The 6,164-nt window shown below is 32.6% G+C and overlaps 1 protein-coding gene and 1 long non-coding RNA gene across 4 annotated transcripts in view; both read left to right on the top strand.

The window, feature by feature from the left end:
• The window catches only part of LOC102677843, a 2,030-nt gene extending 557 nt beyond the window's left edge, over positions 1 to 1,473 (top strand). The window contains exons 2-3 of the long non-coding RNA XR_421709.2: positions 151 to 155; positions 1,377 to 1,473. This is a non-coding gene — a long non-coding RNA (uncharacterized LOC102677843). The remainder of the gene's footprint in view (positions 1 to 150; positions 156 to 1,376) is intronic.
• LOC102677923 (myb-like protein Q) overlaps positions 1 to 6,164 on the top strand; it is a 204,613-nt gene that overhangs the window by 35,024 nt on the left and 163,425 nt on the right. The gene's annotated exons all lie outside the window — the stretch shown is intronic.

Genomic DNA, 6,164 nt, shown 5'->3' with positions numbered 1-6,164 from the left:
AATGAAAAATAGAATTAAAAAAGAAAAAAAGGGTTGTATTTGGGTAATTTTTTTAACATAAGACACATTAGTTGAGAATATTTGGAGATAAAATAATAAATTTTGAAAAAAGATGGAATATTGTATATATTGGTTGAATGAAATTGTGAGGAAAAGTAGAATTAAGAAAGAGAAAAGGGAAAGTTGTATTTGGATGATTTTTTTAACATAAGATACAATAATTGTGATTGGAGGGATAAAATATTAAATTTAGAAAGAAAGAGGGAATAATTGTATTGAATGAAAAATAGAATTAAAAAAGAAAAAAAGGGTTGTATTTGGGTAATTTTTTTAACATAAGATACAATAGTTGTGCTTGGAGGGATAAATTTAGAGAAAAAGAGGGAATAATTGTATTGAATGAAAAATAGAATTAAAAAAGAAAAAAAGGGTTGTATTTGGGTAATTTTTTTAACATAAGATACAATAGTTGTGCTTGGAGGGATAAATTTAGAGAAAAAGAGGGAATAATTGTATTGAATGAAAAATAGAATTAAAAAAGAAAAAAGGAGTTGTATTTGGATAATTTTTTTAACATAAGATACATTAGTTAAGAATGCTTGGAGTGATAAAATGTAAAATTTTTGTATTGGTTGAAATTGTGAGAAAAAATAGAATTAAGAAAGAGGAAAGTTGTATTTGGGTGATTTTTTTAACATAAGATACAATAGTTGAGAATAATAAAATGTTAAATTTAGAGAGAAAGGGGGAATAGTTGTATTGATTAAATGAAATTAAATTGATTGATGAAAAATAGAATTAAAAAAGAAGAAATGGTGAAAAGAAAAATTAGTACTAACTAGTTGTATGATTTTGTGTGACTTTTTTACAATTAGTAATTAATTGGGTGATTTTTGATTGAATGAAATAGTGATGAAAAATATAATTAAAAAAAAAAGAAATGGCGAAAAGAAAAGAGGGGAACTAGTATTAACTAGTTGTATTGGATAATTTTTTAAGATACAATAGTTGAGAGTGCTTGGAATGATGAAATATTAAATTTAGAGAGAAAGAGAGAATAATTTATATTGGTTGAATGAAAAATAGAATTAAAAAAGAGAAAAGGGGAAAAATTGTATTTGGTATTTGATTTTTTTAACGTAAGATACATTAGTTGAGAGTGCTTGGAGTGATAAAATATTAAATTTAGAGAGAAAGAGGGAATAATTTATATTGATTGAATGAAAAATAGAATTAAAAAAGGGAGAAAGTTGTATTTTATATTTGATTTAAAAAGAAAGAGGGAATAATTTATATTGATTGAGTGAAAAATAGAATTGAAAAAGGGAGGGAAACTTGTATTTGATTTTTTTAACATAAGATACATTAGTTGAGAGTGCTTGGAGTGATAAAATGTCAAATTTATAGAGAAAGAAGGAAATTGTATTGATTGAATGAAAAACAGAATTAAAAAAAAAGAAAAGAAGAGAAACTTGAATTGAATAATATTTTTAACATAAGATACAATACTTGAGAGTGTTTGGAGTGATAAAATTTAAAAAGAAAGAGAACATAAAGAAATAAAAGAACAAGAAAATTCAAATTTAGAAAGAAAAAGGAAATATTGTTTTACTGATTGAAATTGTGATGAAAAATAGAATTAAAAAAGAAGAAATGAATCGAGAAAGGAGGAGGACCAGCAGATAAAATATCCAAGATTGAATATAATTTTAAAACGAATGTTGTACTTTTTTACAAAACTTAAGATACCAATATTGATTGAACGTGATGAAAAATAGAATTGAAAACGAAGAAAAATGGGAGACTAGTAGCTTGCACTGTTGATAATAATAAAATATTAAATTCAGACAAGGAGGGAATTATATCGTCGAATGAAATCGCTATGAAAAATAGAATCGAAAGGGAAGAATAGAAATGGCGACTCGTGAAAAGGAGTCTGGTCAAAGGGGACGACTTGGCGCGGGGAGGAAATGCATTTCTAACGAGGCGTGCACGGGGAGGGGGGAAAGTGCACACGCACGAGTAGAAGCGGGGTGCGCGCGTGACACGCAGCCCAACGCGGGGCGCAATTCCGCGTACGAACGAAGGCCGCCCCAACCATCCCAAGAATCGACTTCCAATCGGCCCTAATAGCCGCCCCTCGTTAACCAAATTGTTTGTACTTCGTGATCCCGTTGCTGAACAACCGTTCAGGACCCTCTTCTCCTCCGGTTTCACGCCCCTTCCCCTAATTGTCTCCTTGCCGGTGTGTCCTCGCCGCGGAGCAAATGCGGCGTGAAGAAAGCGAATTCTTGATCAAAGTGAGTCGCCTGGCTTTAAGAATCTAAGAATTGCGAAATTCTTCCTACTCGAGGCGAAGAAATTTCAAAGATTCTTCGAATTTTTTAACGAACGATTGGTGATGTGTAAAAATAATGTAACGGTAGTTAATGGTGAGAGAAGGAAGATCTGGAAGAATGTTGTGTATTTCTGTTATATATGGATGGGATATCGGGAGACAAAAGTAACGTTTACCTAATTTAAATATCTTTTTAGATATTCCGCGAAATAATTTATTTGAATAATCTTTGCGTGGAATCTATGCATCTTGAATTTGTATTGAGAGTTTTTATGGCGAAGAAAATGCCACAATATAGATTTGGAATCCGAGAAAGTAGCTTTTTTAATTTGAAAGTAAATGTGAAACTGCTGATAAGATATCGTGAAGTTGAATTATATTTTTAAATACCTTGGTTTTTGAGATGTAATGTATTTCTTCAAAATTAGAATGGATATTTCATTTTGACATAATTTTACATTTCTGAAATTTAAATTTGATTAAAAAAAAAAAGAAGAGGAAGAAAGAAATAACAAAGCAGGATACACGCAAAGTTTATTACTGTTTCGTTACAAATACGCATTATTATCACTGACAGTTATCATATTTCACGTGATATTAGATATTTCGTCTCTTGAATGTTGAATTTTATCGATATACGTACGGAATATAGCTTTATACGTATCATCATTTTCATTTCATTCTCCGGTGATCACCCATCCGTCTGTTTGCTCATCGTGACAGGCCCATATTCCGAAACAGGAGTATAAGAATCGAATAAACCACAAAAAAAGAAAGGAAAGAAAAACTTTTATTCGAGAAGAATGAAACGAAATTGATTTGATTAGATATCATTGAACCGCGATATTTACATATTTATATTTCTATTATTTCCAAATGAAATAACACGTCAATATTTACACGTACGAAACGTAAAATTCCGTACCAAGTTTTAATTAAATTCTTCATTCGCTTCGCATTAATATTCAATAGAAGGGGGAGGGGGGGGGGATAATTAATAATATAGGTTATACATATATAACGTTGACAACGTGTAAATACGATACAATATTACACGCTAATAACCCTCCGTGTAAATAAATAAACATAGTGTTATTATCTAAATTTATAATCATACTCGTTTCAATAAACTCTTTTCTCCAAAAAAATATTAGAACGATTATATAAATTTCTCGAAATCGTGGATAAAAAAAAACTCAAGAAGAAAATGAGAAAGAGAGAGAGAGAGAGAAGAAAAAATCGAAAAACAAAGAGGAAGAGAAGAGAGAAAAAAGGAAGAGAAGAGGAATATTCAACGATCGCGCGATAATTCCCTGTCTTCGATTGAAATTTATCGACCGAATCGTGAGATATTTAACGCGAGCGTTTCCGCTTCGCGTGAACCACCCCCTCTAGAGCATCCACAGTGAATTTGCTCACCCCTGTCTCTCTCTCTCTCTCTCTCTCTCTCTCGTTCTCCTGTTCCCCTTCCAACGCAGATGATATTTCATCTATGGCGCGAGCGAGCGAACGAACGATATTTTTCGACATTTACTTTATCATCGGGGCCTCTCCCCCCTCCACAAAGATTTTTCTCGCGTGATTTTTGAATGCGCCACTGGTTGAGAGGAGGGGAGGGTGGTTCGGTGGCTTTTGTAGCTGGCCGGTATCCGCTTTCAACTGGGCCGCTTTTGTAACGAGCCATCAATAGGCACGACTTTTTAATACGTCGGCTCATCGTTTCCTCCTCTCTCTCTCTCTCTCTCTCTATCTATCTATCTATCTCCTCTTTTTTTTATTTTTCACCGATCGAACAAAGCCCCCCTTTAGAAAGGCCATAACACGCGAAGGCTTCGACCGCGAATCTCTTCGAATCACGCGTGGAATAAAATTCGACAGCCGATTCCATCCCATCTGTACGAATTTCCATTAATTCTTCTTCTCTTCCCTTTTCATTTCTCTATGTCTTCCAGACAGGTCGCTTCCAAACAGATCTCGAATCTAGATCTATCGAATCTAATATTATGAATTGTTCATACACAATTCAATAACCGTGTGAATTAAAAGAGACAATTAACGGATCGATTTAAAGAAAGAAATAAAATTCGCTCGATGTCGTCCATTTTTAAAAGCTTGGCCTCGTAATCGCCGTGCAAATCGTGTTCCTGCGTCGAAAAATTTGAATCGTGAGACTCCCCTCCCCAACCCCATATTTTCGAAGGCCAGGGGAAGGAAGAAGGGAGGGTTGAACTGATGTTTTCCAGTTTGAGCCACCGAGGGGTGTGTACCTCAAAAATCTGTGTTCCCGTTGTTCCCATTTTCGTGATCGAGGCGATCCAAAGGCCGTCTCTCTTTCTCTTCATCGGCTCGGGCGGAAGTGGGTCAAACTTGGAAGTGGCAGCGAAAACTATCGGGGGACGGCCAGAGCTTTCCTGTGGACGCTGGCTTATAGCCTACAATTGTTTCGTATAGATGATGTCTTACTCTTTCAATGATTTTGTTGTGTATTCATTCTGCGGCGATTTTGAAATAAGTCGGAGCAGATGTTTGGAAAACTTTGCGAGAAAATATATTCCATTTGAATTGTTGGAAAATAAGAATATATGTTTGAGTCGAATATTTTAATTAAGAAAAAAAAATTTAAATTTAGTACATCGATAAGCTATAAATATGCATGCAAAATTTGTGACATATCGATTAATAAATCGCAATTAAAAATAATTGCTGATATTAATCAAGACATTCTGTAGATAAATATACCGTAAGCAGTTTACTCTTGAAAGCTCTAAATATTTTCCACCATTATCGAATTAAAAAAAGATAATCGATGGTAATCAACACGTTCCATATGTGTATATATATACCGTGACCGTTTATATTTGAGATCAATGGCATAGCTCTAAATATTCTTTCGTATCGCCACAATCGAGACGTATATAGATAATAGAGATTCACTCTTAAAGTCGGTGATATATAGTTCTAAATATTTTTCAGTTTATATGTCGTTTTATACATCATCACTTATGGCAATATCGAATATTTTTCACAATGAGAAAAGAAAGTAATCAGATATCAATCGAGACACCCTGTATATAGATAATCACAAGCAACATATATAGCATAAATATTTTTAATATTATCGCAATTAAAAATAATCAAGACATAATTTATATTTAAAATGACTTAGCTATAAATATTTTTTTTTCCACCATTATCATATTAAAAAAATTATTACACTTAAAGTCAATGGCACAGCTATAAATATTTTTTATTATTACAATCGAAAGAAGTAATCGAACAACCAATACCAGATACATATATATAGATGATCATTCACTTTGATTCGTTACTCGCCGTCGTCACAATGAAAAGAAAGATAATCAAATATTGATCAAGATACCCTATATATATATCTATATAAGATGATCTTGAAATCTTGTTTATAACTGCCCCCTCTGTGCAATATTTTTTCATATTATTATAACAAATAATGGCAATATTTAAGGTGGACAGTATTTAATGCCCACCCTGTATAGATTCTCGATTTCATAATAAAAGTCGTCATCTTCTCTATGGCTTTTTTCTCTATACAAATTCTCTATATAATATTTTTTTCATACTATTACAAATAACCGCATTCAAGATGGACATAGTTAATGCCCACCCTGTATAGATTCACAATTTCATAATGAAAGTCATCACAATGAATAGAAAGATAATCAGATGTTGGCCTATATAAATGATCTTGAAATCTTCTCTATGATTTCCCCTTCTATATAACATTTTTTCATATTATTCGAACATAGTTAATGCCCACCCTATATAGATATACTTTGATTTACTTCGA

Source organism: Apis dorsata, unplaced genomic scaffold (genome assembly GCF_000469605.1).
Source record: "Apis dorsata unplaced genomic scaffold, Apis dorsata 1.3 scaffold_216, whole genome shotgun sequence".
NCBI classification, from domain to species: Eukaryota; Metazoa; Arthropoda; class Insecta; order Hymenoptera; family Apidae; genus Apis; species Apis dorsata.
Note: the sequence above shows the minus strand (reverse complement) of the source record. Positions and strands in the feature narration are given on the sequence as shown.